Source organism: Chlorocebus sabaeus, chromosome 7 (genome assembly GCF_047675955.1).
Source record: "Chlorocebus sabaeus isolate Y175 chromosome 7, mChlSab1.0.hap1, whole genome shotgun sequence".
In the NCBI taxonomy this organism is placed as follows: Eukaryota; Metazoa; Chordata; class Mammalia; order Primates; family Cercopithecidae; genus Chlorocebus; species Chlorocebus sabaeus.
The window spans coordinates 74,638,557-74,654,394 of record NC_132910.1 but is presented as its reverse complement, the minus strand read 5'-3'; the positions used below and the strand labels follow the sequence as shown (position 1 = coordinate 74,654,394).

The window sequence follows — 15,838 nt, the reverse complement described above, 5'->3', positions numbered from 1 at the left end:
ACAAAGCATCTCTTTACTTCTTGATGTATTTGTGATTATTCAGTTGCCACTTACCTTTTACCATATAGATATCTTTAAAGTATATGGTAAAAGAGGTAGAGTGAATCAAGTGGCTAGAACATATATAATTATTGCCAATTGCTATCTTCAAACTTCTAGTTTAAACATGTGTCCAAATAACAGAACAATAATTACCTAGTACTTTACTATTATACTCTAATCACAGATTCCCTGCAAAACTTATAGGCCAAAAATGAAAGATAAAATAAAATCTTCTTTGAAAACAGCTACTATTCTCCATCCCAAAAGATAATTCTTTCATTCACACCTTTCAAGTTCAATCATCCTTACTTTTCCAACCTTTCCAAGCTCTATCCTAGGAAGTCTGAAATCAGAAAAATAGTAATCAGGCCCCTAAAGGGATAATTAATGAAAATTAAGATATTTTATTTGAGTTTGAGGATACCAAGACCTATCACTTTCCATTATTTTACCTTAATTTCTTACCAACGCTTGTCCTGGGTCATTAATATGACATATTTATGTTTTAAATTTTTATGAATACCTATATAAACCTAGTGAATAATCAAAGATTCTGGATAAAAGTAACATATTTGATGCTGCTGCTGCTGCTGCTACTGCAGCTATCATTTGGAAAAAAAAAAAAAAAAAACTTTCCACAACGTAAGTGCTCATTAATAAGGGAATTATTAGCTACAAGTGGTAGCTCACACCTATAATTCCAGCACTTTGGGAGGCCAAGGTGGGAGGATCACTCGAGGCCAAGAATGCTCAAGACCAGCCTGCGCAACATAGCAGAACCCTGTCTCTACAAACAATGCAAAAATGCCAGGCACAGTGGTGAGCACCTGTAGTCAGGCAACTCGGAAACAGGTAGATCACCTGAGCCCAGGAGTTCAAGGCTGCAATGGGCTATGATCACACCACTGCACTCCAGCCTGGGTAACAGAGCAAGACTCTGTCTCTTAAAAAAAGGGTCAGGGTAGGCGGAGGCAATTATTGCATGAAATATAGAACACATGCAGCTGTAAAAAGACATGAGACCAGTCTCTACATATTATTGTCCAGTGATCTCCAGGATACATTTAGTTTTTACAAAGAATTGGGGAGAAATTTTGTGTAGTATATTATGGTTAATATCAGAAGAATTTAAATATATACACATCTTTGCTAATAATAATAAATGGAGGATTAAATCATAAATATTTTTAAATGAATCCTTGGAGTGAGGAAATTGAGTTAAGGAGATAGAGAATCTAAACATCTTTGAATACTTTGTTTTATAGATTTTACTCTCGAACCACATTTATAAATATCTTACATAATTATAAAATTAAACTACATTTCTTAAAAAGATACCTCATTTATCTAAAAATAAAATGAAATAAATATAAACGTGTATCCAGTTGGTGGCAAAACCACACAAGGATGAACTACTTCAAATAAACCTAAAATACAATAATATGTCTCCATGAGAGGGACCCTAAGGACAAAAATTATGCAAAATCGAAAAAAAAACTTACACTTTCGCAACAATAAATTTGTTGCTAGCATTGTTGGTATTGTTTATTCTGAAATTACTGTGTATATATTGTGGCATAAAGGAAATGGGTAACTATATTAATGTTATTAAAAATCTAGGTTTTCATCATAAAAACAAAAAAAAAGTTAAAATCAAAGACAATCCCATTGCCTGAGTTTAAATTGAATGTATCAGAATAAATTTATGATATCGTTTATCTTTTTAAAAATTCTATTTCTAGCTGTGTTTTTATCAAGCTAGAACAATTACCAACCCAATAGCAATGATCACCCCAAGTGTCCAGATATGTTCTTGAAATAGACTACTAACTGGAACCAGGGCTTCTTGGACAAATGGCTAATTGTAGACATGAGATGGACCATGTACAAGATGACCCTGGAACAACATAGCTGAAGTCACAACACTGATATTCACAGGATCATATGAAGAGCACTCAAAAGAAATAGGTTCTCTCTGGCCAAGGTTAGATCAATTTGAGCATCAATAAGAATAACTACAATGAATTGAAATACAAATTACGAATTCATAACAAAAAAAATCTCCTTGGGTCACCTTTGAAGAATATGAGGGAACCAACTCATTATTTGACAACTGATAAATATGGGGAAAAATTAAACTACTTTTCTGCCTGTATTGTATGAACTGAATCTCATGGCAACAATTCAGTTGATAGGAGGAAGTTTCTCTTTATAAAAATATTTTAATTAATAAAGAAAAAATTATCAAATAATAAGATTATTATTTTTTAGCCATTAATGAATTACTGAGTCAAGAGCTATATTATTCACTATGGTAATCATTAGCCACATGTGACTATTTAAATTAAAAGTAATTAAAAGTTTTTAAATTAAAAGCCAATTTCTCAGCCACACTGGCCACAATTCACATGCTTAGTAGCCATGTGTGGCTAGTAGCTACCATATTAGATAAAACAGATATAGAATACTTTCATCACCATAGAAATTTCTATTAGTGAGTGCTGCTCTAGAGAGTCTGGAGTAGATGATGAACTTCAATTGCTGCCAAACTTTGAGTGATGAAAGTACATAACAGCTTTCTGCAAAAAAAAAAAAAAAAAAAAAAAAAAAAAAATCAAACCTGAATAAACTTAAGCCTCTGGATCTAACTACCAATTTATAAGAAATACAAGGGACAGAGGAATGTCTTATACGATGCCATGGGGATCCAGGCAGCAAATTCCAGATTGTGGCATGTTATATAAGACACAATACAGAACACAAATGATGCGGTTTTAGCAACAAAAAAGTTACAAGAAAAAAGTTATATTCCCTAAATCTATTTAAAAAATAAAAATAATTATATTTTTAAAAATTGATAGAGGAGGAATTTATAATTCCATGAGATTTAAGAAACATATCAAACAATTATAATCTATAGATCTTATTAAAAACCTGTTTCTAACAAACTATAAAATAAATAATGACAAATTTTAAAACAATTGTGGAAATGTAAATTGGTAATAAAAAAGATAATTGGTAATAAAAAACTATTAGGCATAATAACGATATTATGAGGATATTTTAAGCATACTTCCCTTTTGGGTACATATTGAAATATTTGCAGATTAAGTGATACAATGCTTGGACTTTACTTCAAAATGACCTGGATGTGAGACCTTGGGGAAGTAATAAATGAAATAAGATTAGTTATGACTTGTTTGTTGGAGCTAGATAATGGGACATGGTAGTTCAATGTATTATTCTTTATATTTTGTATATGTTTGAAATTTTCTGTAGTAAATAAAACCTTCATTGTATCAATCAATTACAATCCATTGTCATATAAATCTGTTAATGGCAGATGAACTAGCAAGAATATTTAATCATTCTTTATGTGTGATGAAACAATGTATATCTCAAATATTGCTAAAGCTCATTACAACACAAATGTCCACTGTAGAATGCTTAAGTTTTATATAAGATTTTTTTGTCCAAATAACAAATTAAAATGTTCATCTTCATTAGAACATTACTCATTTCAAGGCATAATAGTCAGACATCACTCTTAATATGACACCAGTAGGGGGAGATAGATGCTGGATTTCCTCTGGGAATATTTTTTTAAGAAATAATGTATGTTTAATCTGACAGTCCGAATGATTTTAGGTGGAAGGACATTCCCCTGCTGTGTTTTCAATAAGAAGTATGTCTCCATGCTTCATTTTCCAGCCTTTCATTTCCAACAAAGGAATTCTTTGCTCTAAATCATTACAATCCACTTTCCATTCCAAATATATGGTCAAATTAAAATAATAACACTGTCCAAATTGTTCCTCTGCTTCTCTCTTATCATAGCTCCTTTGTGGACTTTCTAAAAAACATTCCAGTATTACCCCCCAAAATATTAACCCCTCTTAATCTCCCAGGTATAATGCTAATTTAGCACTTGGCTTAAGCTTAAATGTCATTCATTTATACAACTATTTCTTGAATATCTACCATGTGCAGGGCACTATGATCAGGGCTACAGTTATTATGAAGAATAAGAACTAGTTCCTAACCTCAAGTAGCTTACAGTTTATTAGGGAACATAGCATAAAGTAGGATAGGATAGGACAGGAGAGGAGAGGAGAGGAGAGGAGAGGAGAGGAGAGGAGAGGAGAGGAGAGGAGAGGAGAGGAGAGGAGAGGAGATACACATGATAGTATGGGAGCCCCTGGAAGGGCAGCTAACTCATCCCTGGAAAAAGACTTCCCAAGTGGAATACACAACTATGTATTTAATTTATTCTTTAATTTGTTTACTCAACATATACTCATTTTATCCACTCAAACACATATTGAGCACCTTTTTTGAACACAATATGGTGTTCTGTTGATTCAAATCACCATAAAGTCTTCTTGCTCAAGATATACTATCTGATAGAGCATGCCTACCTGTAATGATGAACAGTTCTAAACACTTCTTTATTTTGTAAAGTTGGCATTTTCAATGTAAATTTCTCTTTCCACCGGAAAACACCAATGATATTCAAATAGTATTTCAATGTATTTTGTACTAGTTTTTGAAAAATATTTTATGTTATATCCTTATATGAAGCCAAATAGAAGCTAGTTATACTTTTTCCTTAATGCTTACACAATTTCTTATGCTCTTTAACCAATTTATTTAAAATATTTTTGTTGTCAAGACCATAATACCACAGAAGAGACTTCTCTTATGGTGCTCCCATTTCACTAAGCCTGGATTCATTTACGTGGTCCTCTCATGGCCAGTAAGGGGAAAATTTCTCTTCCTGGACTTATACCTTTTGGGTTATGGCCTTTCATTTCTTCTTGGTCTTCCTAAGTGTCTTTCCCTCCTTCACCCCAGCCACAGTCCAACACATCAAGTTAGCTAAATGTAAACATAAACTTTCTATCTTATGAACTCTGTCACAGAATTGTCCCAACTTGTCAACAGTCTTGAGTATTTAAAAAGTTCCACAGGAGCTCTCTTGTACTACTTTTATTTTGTATCCCAAAGAGGCTGCATTTCTTAGAATTCTGACCTAGTCTCACCTCCCTCCTTCCCCAGGTCTAGGCTGATACTTACTCTGAGATTCCAGAATGTGTAAGGGATCTTTACCTGCATAACCCCAGACCTTCTATTCCACTTTGGGTCAGAAGAGTGGCAGAGCAACTGGATGCCTCCTCAGCCACCACCTCAGCTGGCATCTTCCTGAGGTGTCCTTTCAAGAAGTCTCTGATTAGTCTTTAGTTTGCTTTTAGGCATTAAGCCTCATATTGAGTTTTCTTTTCTCCAAAGTGCTTTCTGGATTCTGTTTTTCCCCAGGCTCTTCTTCCTATTTTCTGTTTGTACTCCACCCTTGTTCTGGTGGTACTGCAGCCCTTCCACTGCAGATTATCTCTATCAAGTTATTTGACACTCATCCTCTCCAAATGTCATGTATACGCCCTCTTATCTTCCCACAATTCTGTCCTGTGAACTCTGGACCTGGAGGTTTCCATCTCTGATACACGACCTCTGACTTACATCCCAGATAATCTTTCCCCTGCAAAGTTCCAGTAGCGATCTGATGACAAAAGGGGGTGGTTTTCTCTCCCAAAGACTATGCCCCTGACCTTTCCCCTTTCTTCCATCTGGCCATTCATCATACCCAGAGCATCTACTGGGAGCTGGATGTGTAGTTTTTTCAAGTGGACCACTATTCTTACTACAATGAAAAAGGGCTTTTAGGATAAAAGCTGTATCCTAAAATGATGAGTGGAGTTGCAAGGATATAGTGTCCTGTTACTTGGCTTTTTGAGGATTGAGCATCAGCCTCCTCTAAGCCCTCTCTGGGTTAATATCATTTCTTATCACAGGCAACTCTCCTAGCCTTGCCCCTTGGGGGCATCTATCTTCACTAGTTTCTTCTATTTTCACTTACTGCTGCAGATTGAGTTCTCAGTCCACTTCCTGGAAGTGTTGGGTCCTTCTCTGCTTTGGCCTTAAGGTCACTTGCTCAGCTTCTATCATAACTGTCCTTTGGTCATATGCCCCAGCATCTCAGGAGCATCCCACATTTATTGGTTCATTCTTAGTTACTCTGACGTTCTTTGCTGTTCTTTTCAATAGAGGTCTTCCTTTTATTTCCCCAGGATATTCTTCACTTTACATCATGGTGGTGCCTCTTCTCCCTCCCTCTCTCTCTTCCCCTCGTCATCCTTCCCCCTCTGAAATTTTATTTTTTCTAAAGCTTCAAGCTTATTTGCAACTCTGTTGCCAGGATCCCTGACCTCTTAGGTGAAAAATCATGAGGGTCAAATCAGGCACATTAGTTTGGTGAACTTTCAAACATCCCTCTCTTTGGAATTTTGATCAGGGATCTAACTATTATATCATTATTGTTTTGACCTTAATTACATGTGCACTTTCAAGATTCTGTTTCCATTTTATCGCATCTCGTTCAAAAATCACCATGTTTTTGAGGGAAGCATATTTTCATGAATTTTATATTATTTTATTTAGAATCCCTTTGCTGTATTCTCATTGTTGTGATCTGAGTACCTGACGTAAAAATCGTGCAGTAGTGAACGTTCATTTGGAATGGATGAGGAAAAAACCTGGAGTGAATTACCTAAAGGGTCTAAGTCAGCTATGTGACCTAGGTTGCACATCAGAACTACCTGTGGAATCTTCATAAAGTGAAAAAGATATGCCTTTCCCTCCCCTGAGCAATTCTGATTCAGGAACTTGATGGGAAACAGAACTACTCATCTACATGATTCTTGAGATAGTGACATCTATAGCCATAAAGAAGGTACAGTTCCTGGAACTTCATCTCTGTGAACTAATATAAGTGATAAACTTGACCTTCTGTGATTTCACCTTGCCCTCTTTGCTTCTCTTCATAGAACCAAACTTTATATGGTTTCCTTACTCTTCAGAGCCCCATCTGGATGTTCTAAAGTAACAACAAAAATAATTGTTTAGATGGACTGATATAGTTTAGCTGTGTCCCCACCCAAATCTCATCTTGAATTATAGTTCCCATAATCCCCGTGTGTCATGGAAGGGATCTGGAGGGAGGTAACTTAATCATGGGGTGGTTACCCTCATGCTTGCCATGCTGTTCTCCTGATAGTGAGTGAGTTCTCATGAGATCTGATGGTTTTATAAGGGACTTCCCCCTTCACTCAGCACTCATTCTCTCTCCTGCCAGTCTGTGAAGAGGTGCCTTCTGCCTTATTTCTAAGTTTCCTGAGGTCTCCCCAGTCATGTAGATCTGTGAATCAATCAAACCTCTTTCCTTTATTAACTACCCAGTCTTGAGCAGCTCTTTATAGCAGTGTGAGAACAGACTAATACAGTAAATTGGTAGCACAGATAGTGAAGTACTGTTATAAAGATACAAGGGACAGAGGAATGTCTTATATGATGCCATCGGGATCCAGGCAGCGAATGCCAGATTGTGGCACATTATGATAGATGTCCTTTAAGTGCCTAGCATAGTTCCTGTCTTACAGTAGATGGAGATATTATTATTCATTACTGTGATGGTTAATACTAAGTGTCAACTTGATTAGATTGAAGGACAAAAAGTATTGATCCTGGGCATGTCTGTGAGGGTGTTGCCAAAAAAATGTGGAAGCGACTTTGGAACTGGGTAATAGGTAGAGGATGGAACAGTTTGGAGGGCTCAGAAGAAGACAGAAAAATGTGGGAAAATTGGGAACATCCTGGAGACTTGGAGGGTTCAGATGATAGGAAGATGTGGGAAAGTTTGGAACTTCCTAGAGACTTGTTGAATCGCTTTAACCAAAATGCTGACAGTAATATGGACAATAAAGTCCAGGGTGAGGTGGTCTCAGATGGAGATGAGGAACTTGTTGGAAACTGGAGCTACGGTAACTCTTGTTATGCTTTAGCAAAGAGACTGGCAGCATTTTGCCTCTGCCCTAGAGATCTATGGAACTTTGAGATTGAGAGAGATGATTTAGGGCACAAGAAATTTCTAAGTGGCAAAGCATTCAAGAGGAAGCAAAGTATAATAGTTTGGAAAATTTGTAGTCTGATGATGCAATCGAAAAAAAAAATTTTGGGGGAAAAATTCAAGCCTGTTGCAGAAATTTGCATAAGTAACAAGGAGCTGAATGTTAAGACAATGGGGAAAATGTCTCCAGGGCACATCAGAGACCTTCATGGTAACCCCTCCCATCACAGGCCCAGAGGCCTAGGAGAAAAAAAATGGTTTCATGGGCCAGGCCCTGGGCCCCCTGCTGTACCCTGCAAAGCCACAGGAGCAGAGCTGCCCAAGGCCATAGGAGCCCACCTCTTGCATCAGCATGCCCTAGATATGAGACATGCAGTCAAAGAAGATCATTTTGGAATTTTTAAGGCTTAATGACTGCCCTGTTGGGTTTTGGAATTGCATGGGACCGTAGCCCCTTCGTTTTGGACAATTTCTCCCATTTGGAATGGATGTATTTACCCAATGCCTGTACCCCATTGTATCTAAGAAGTAACTAACTTGCTCCTAATTTTACAGGCTCATAAGTGGAAGGGACTTACCTTGTCCTAGATGAGACTTTGGACTTCGACTTTTGAGTTAATGCTGGAATACTTTGGGGGACTGTTGAAAAGGCACGATTGTGTTTTGAAATGTGAGGACATGAGATTTGAGAGGAGCCAGGGGTAGAATGATATGGTTTGGCTGTGTTCCCACCCAAATCTCATCTTGAATTGTAGTTCCCATAATCCCTACATGTCACGGGAGGGACCCAGTGGGAGGTAATTTAACCATGGGGACAGTTACCATCATGCTGCTCATGCTGTTCTCATGATAGTGAGTGAGTTCTCACAAGATCTGATGGTTTTATAAGGAGCTTCCTCCTTCGCTCAGCACTCATTCTCTTTCCTGCCACCCTGTCAAGAGGTACCTTCTGCCATAATTGTAAGTGTCCTGAGGCCTCCCCAGCCATGTAGAACTGTGAGTCAATTAAACCTCTTTCCTTTATGAATTACCCAGTCTTGGGTATTTCTTCATAGCAACATGAGAATAGACTAATACATGGACACATGAGTAAACAACCCAAAACCTTTTTCCAAAGGAAAAGAAAGAGTGGAGGCATTTTGTTATGCTAATTTGTCTGCAATAAGGTATGAGAATTTCTTTTTGTACTCAGGATGGCCCTTTGATTTATTTATCATCTAATACTCTTCATAACATGGGGACATCTGGACCAGGATTGAAAAAAGTATTTGAATCTTTAGAAAGAATGGAAACAAAGTTACCAAAGATCTTACTTATTCACACATTTATTGAATGACCATGTCTTGTCTATGATGCCAGGTACTGTTAGTCATTGACATTTTCTACAATCAAATTTAGTAGCCCTTAATTCTTTTTTTTTTTTTTTTTTTTTTTTTTTTTTTGAGACAGAGTCTCCCTCTGTCGCCCAGGCTAGAGTGCAGCAGCTCAATCTCTGCTCACTGCAACCTCTGCCTCTCGGGTTCAAGCAATTCTCCTGCCCCAGCTTCCTGAGTAGCTGGGATTACAGGCGCGTGCCATCAGGCCCAGCTAATTTGTGTGTGTGTGTATTTTTAGTAGAGACAGGGTTTCAGCATGTTGGTCAGGCTGGTCTTGAACTCCTGACCTCATGATCCACCCACTTTGGCCTCCCAAAGTGCTGGGATTACAGGCGTGAGCCACCATGCCCAGTCCCCTTAATTCATTTTCAAGAGCCTGAGTTCATGAGAGAAAAGGAGAAAGGGAAGCTAGTTTCTTTATGCTCTTGTCAATCCCATTCTCTCTTTATTCTATACCTTATCATTGCCATTTTATTTTCAATTCTTTTCCATTTCCTTTCATGTCATGTATGCGGTCAGCAAGAGGGGACGAATACCTTTCCTTCTCTGCTAAGAAATAGCAAGGGATCTTGAATAATTTTGCCTCTGATATGCGTTAACTGATCCTGTTCTACCTCTGTTTTTGCTGTTGGATTTCTGTCTGTCAGACATTGCTGATGATTTCTAAGTAATCCATTTGTCCCACAAGTAAGACAAATTATTCCCTAAAATACTTGAGAAAGTATACAGTAGAGGAGCCTAGAACAACAAATCTGGTTCAATTCTAGCCTCCTGTAACTATCTACATGCCCTGAGGGAAGCCATTTATACCTGAGACTCCATTAACCCCATCTGTATAATGGACATGAAGACCTACATGTATTAGTCCGTTATCATGCTGTTGATAAAGACATATCTGAGACTGGGCAATTTACAAAAGAAAGAGGTTTAATTGGACTTACAGTTCCACACGGATGGGGAAGCATCACAATCATGGTGGAAGGCAAGGAGGAGCAAGCCCCATCTGACATGGATGGCAGCAGTCAAGGAGAAAATGAGGAAGAGGCAAAAGTGGAAATGGCTAAAACCAACAGATCTCATGAGACTTATTCACTACCATGAGAACAGTATGGAGGAAACTGCTCCCATGATTCAATTATCTCTCACCGGGTCCCTCCCACAACATGTGGGAATAATGGGAGTACAATCAAGATGAGATATGGGTGGGGACACAGCCAAACCATATCACCACATAAAGGGTGATGAGTATTATAAGCAATGTCTTTTAAGTGCCTAGCATAGTTCCTATCTCACACTAGATGGAGATATTATTATTCATTACAGTGATGGTTAATACTGAGTATCAACCTGATTGGATTGAAGGATACAAAGTATTGATCCTGGGCATGTCTGTAAGGGTGTTGCCAAAGGAGATTAACATTTGAGTCAGTGGGCTGGGAAAGGCAGACCCGCCCTTAATCTGGTGAGCACAATCTAATCAGCTGCCAGTGTGGCTAGAATATAAAGCAAGCAGAAAAATGTGAAAAGAGAGCCTGGCCTAGCCTCCCAGTCTACATCTTTCTCCCATCCTGGATGCTTCCTACCCTCAAACATCAGATTCCAGGTTCTTCAGTTTTGGAACTTGGACTGGCTCTCCTTGCTCCTCAGCTGGCAAACGGCCTATTGTGGGACCTTGTGATCCTGTGAGTTAATACTTAATAAACTCCCATATATAGATATGGAGTTTATGGCAGACTCCTATATAACCAGCACTAACTGCCATTAAGCTTTAAAAATAAAAGAGTTTTGTCAGTAATATATGAATGGCTTATAAATGAACACTTCAAATAATCCATTACACAATCTCACCACTCAACATCATACTGTCATAGAGCTCTTATAAAGCAAGAGGACATGTCATGTGAAAGACCCGAGATACACTGAACCGTATTACATCAGTACCCTGTTTTGTTTTTACCACTGGACAATTTGTTAGACTGATTTATTTTCTGTTATTACTTGCCATTGTTCCAGGAAAAGGAAAGAAGGAAGAAAGTCTCTTCCTTTGAATGTTAAAGATTTAATTTGCGGCTATGCACAGTAGCTCACGCCTGCAATCCCAGCACTTTGGGAGAACGAGGCGGATGGATCACAAGGTCAGGAGTTCGAGACTAGCCTGGCCAACATGGTGAAACCCCTTCTCTACTAAAAATACGAAAATTAGCTGGGCGTGGTGGCGGGTGCCTGTAATCCCAGCTACTTGGGAGACTGAGGCAGGAGAATCATTTGAACCTGGGAGGTGGAGGTTGCAGTGAGCTGAGATTGTACCATTGCACTCCAGCCTGGGCAACAGGGTGAAACTCTGTCTAAAAAAAAAAAAATTAATTGCACCTAATTTTGAACGCAAGCATGGAGAAAACATCACTTACCTTCTCAAACTCCATTTTGTACACCCCAATTCATTGAGCGGTCCTTTCCCACCCTCATCCACAGATCACAGAGACACAGTTAGGGCAGAAGAATTCTTCTCTAACAGCAGATCTGCCTGGATACAAAAAAAAAAAAAAAAAAAAAAGAAACAGGAAATGTTCTAAGTGACTTTCATCCATTTATTTCCAAAGTAAATAATCCCACAGAAATGGATAGGAAAAAAAATTTAGCCTACATTCTTTTACTTAACAACATAGTTCCAGATATAGTCTTTAGTTTTATTTTCATAACAAGTTACGTTCTTAACATGTCACAGTGTATTTCAAGGAAAGCATTCATTTGTCATGGTTCCAAATATTAACGTCTCCAATGAAATTGATGTTTCTGTCATTTCTAGTTGTCAGAGTTTCTGTTTCCTCAAGGTCTTCTTTAGCAACAAAATCCCAAAATTCTTTAAGAACATGAAGATGGCTCTTGATACAATTTTTTTGTATTATATTGCATGTTAGATCTACAAAGAGGCTCTTCTCCCTATACTGAGAGAAACTCTTTCTGATTTGAGTCCTTGTGTCTTCTAAAGAGGATCACTTTATGGTATTGTTTGTTCTTAATAGTAGTGATCAGAATGGTAACACTATGCAAAGAGTGCCTGCAGGGCTGGGCTAAGTATTTTACTTATTAGTTTATTTAATCCTCCAAACTTCCTGTAAAATAGGTTTTCATTTCTGCATGGCATAAAAGAGGTTTTCAAGGAATTAAGAGGCTGGAAGTCACAATTTGGTAAACTCTGGAACTAGTAGTAAAATCTACATCTCTCCCCAACTCCAAAACTCGTGTTCTTTATACAGTACTAACCAGAGTAAGAAGGAAAATGTGTAAATAAATTATGCCACTTGACAGTTACAGAACCTAAGCAATTGACAAATGCAAAGTCTGCTGGTAGTGAATCAAGAGCAAAGTCTAAGGGTTGAACCCAAGCAATCCCAGACATCCAACCCAGAGCCATGTTTGGGTTAACATTCATAATGTTTTGATTTTTATTCAAAATAATTGTCAACATTTAAAACTATGCAGAATTCCCATAAAAAGCAGGACTGAGAACTTCTATTGACAAATCAGAATATCTAGCAACTTGGGCCTCCACATACCCACATGGTAGCAATAAGTGAAGCAAAGTAGCAGATGCCCCTTTGGACAGGACACTCCTCCCATGCACTACAGCCTGCTTTCTGCTGACTTAGCTTATGTGCCTGCACCCTCAGGGCTTTTGAGTTTGTGACCCTCCTTTTCTCCATGGCATCCAATGTAGTCAAATTAGAAGGGTAAAATGTTCTCAACTTCATAAATATACACTGTCAAAAACTATAAGAAAGAATGTAACTTGTACCTTTTCTTCAATGGTTTCTTCTTGGGGATGACCCAGAGATTGTGAGGGTTTGGAGAATAGCCTAGGGCCTTCAATTAAAATAGTTTTGTCTTTGGTTACTACCGGAATAAACCTGTAAGCAGACAGCTGTTTCATGCCAGCTGAAATTCTAGTCTTGGGTGGGATGGCAGAGGTTTATGACTTCAGATGAGAAACAGGCAGGAACAGATTATATTCTTATGCCAAGTTTCTCTCTTTATTGCCATGGAAGCAAGACGAGCAACGCAGAACGTGGAAAGCTTTGCTAGAGCAGTGTTTCACTCAGACTTTCTGCAAGACATCAGGAGCTGCTCAAGATTTTGCAAACACATTTATGGGAAAATCATGGCTATAGAAAAGCTCCTAAAATTAAAACAGAGCTGGAAAAGAATAAAGATCATTGCATTTGTCTTTAAACTTAGAAGCAGAACCCCTGGGATTTAGCATTCTATAACAACACTGGAAACATTATTAACATTAATAAATAAACATCTGGATTGACTTGCAGTCTAAATTTAAGTGTCCTAAATATTTTGGCTCAATTTTAACTATACTGCTTTTTTCTAAATTCTCAAATGTTTCTTCTATCCTTAGCTTATACTTCATTTTCTTCTAACTCTTTTAACTCAAATGTTTAAATGGACCTTGTTATATAAACGTTTAAGCATCAAATGTCTATAAAAAGATATGGAATTGATATTGATTTCAGATTTAATATTTGTACAATGTGGGTTCTTTACATACTTATATGCTTTTAATTGGAATTATATAATCACACCATTTGTTTATCTTTATTTCATATAATGCTTTGTGTTATATATAATTTCAAGAGTGCCAAAATTTACCAACAAAGTTTTAGTTGAGCTAAAATTAAACCTTCATGCTATTATGAAGTGATCTGTTATTTCCATTTTTTAATATAAAATTAGCCAGAGTTAGCCCAATTTGGGATAGTATTAGGGAGAACCCATAAAATATGGTGGCATAAACCACATTAAGCCATAATCATGGCCAAGTTTCACTTGAATTCTCAAATGTATTCAAAAAGCAAGAGTAAAGGTCAGCAAAACACATCTTCACCAAGAAAAGTGCAGTAAAACCAATGCCAAATTAAATGGGCCAGCTACAGAGAAGTCTACCCATAAACACAATGCTTATACTTAATCTGTTTCTCACCACCTTCATTTGAGAACATTGGTCTCAGGTCCCTGGACTGCTGTTCTGCCTTGAGCTTTTTTGTCATTGCAAGCCAAGGGGTTGCTATGCAAAGTCCCAATGCATGGAACCCAAGTTAATCATTCACAGGCCTTTTTGCCTGAAATAAGATGCTTTTCATTTCCCTTGGCTTATGTGAATAATGAAAAAAGAAAACAAACAAAGGAGATAACTGCACAATGTTAAAAGATAATCCCTTAGCATAACTATTGTCTAGAAGGCTGAGCACCGTAGTCAGGCAAAAATCCAGTCTGCATTCAGTGACTACACTGACATTTATTTATAAGAGATTATGCCGTGACAGAGCTTCAAGTCATTTAGAAATGCTCCCATTCCCCAAGGCCTTCGTTATATTTATATGCAGGAGCCCATATTATTTTTCCTGGTGTTATGGCAACAAGGATTTCAGTGTTTACAGAGCTATCAAGTTCTGACAGGCCAAGCCAGGGACTTTGCATCACTGGCTTGCATTAAAATGGAGCGCGAGACCTGGAGAGCTGAACTGGAGCTCTGCTGTCTGAACAACTAATACCTGAGCAGAACAGGGTTAGGAAGCAGGCAAACGGTGCTAATCAACTCACAGAGCCACTTTCCCCCAAGGGAATTTGCCCTCACGATCCTGCGGTTTAAGAAATATATTACAAAGTACGCTGAACCTAGGAAGTCATATTAAACTCAAAAGAAAAACAAAACTCAAATTCCTACTACAATTTTGCACTCTGCGTGGATGTTTTAAAGCTGTGTTGAATATCGTACGTTAGAGTCCTTTATTAGGCCTCTAGAGTAGAGAAAGCGGAAATGAAAATGCAGTGGGTGAAGAAAGGGCAGAACAAATACTCTCTCTGTGCCCACCTTTGGTTTTTAACTACACAATGGAGATCAGCCCAGCTTACGTTCACACCTAATTTAACCACTGCCCAGGGCCCAGTAGTTTCTAGCATACTCCAGCTCTGAAGCTAATTACCGCAGGAAGCTGGTTATGAAAATGTCCCTGAAATATCTGTATCTCACAGACAAAATTATTTCGAGAACTTGCCCCCTACTCCAGGAAAATAAGTATGTGGAAGCAGGACCTTGCGTTCCATGATTTTCTACATTGAAGTTGTTTTCAGGAGTTGGTCCAAACTCCCCCATATTCTCTGACTAGACACAGAGCTAGAAATCATTAAAAAACAAAACAAAACAAAACAAAGTCCTTCCAAACATACTCTTTGGACATCTTGGTTCTAGCTGGAGCAGGAAATAAAAGCCACAAGCTTAACCTCTGATACAATAAGCCCACCACCTTCCAGTTCTTCCAGTTCTAGATTTGGGCCTGGGAAATAATCAAGTCGGAGTAAAATGAAACAACGAGTTCTAACCACATTTGTTTTTCTTCTTTTTCTTTCTCTCTTTCTTTTCTTTTCTTTATATATGTGTGTTCATAAGGGT

General features: G+C 37.9%; 1 long non-coding RNA gene across 7 annotated transcripts in view; it reads right to left on the bottom strand.

The window, feature by feature from the left end:
- Window positions 1-15,838, bottom strand: part of LOC119621742 (uncharacterized) — a 472,197-nt gene that overhangs the window by 314,666 nt on the left and 141,693 nt on the right. For all 7 annotated transcript variants that reach the window (XR_012093424.1, XR_012093427.1, XR_012093425.1 and 4 more), the window contains one exon: window positions 11,787-11,902. This is a non-coding gene — a long non-coding RNA (uncharacterized lncRNA). The remainder of the gene's footprint in view (window positions 1-11,786; window positions 11,903-15,838) is intronic.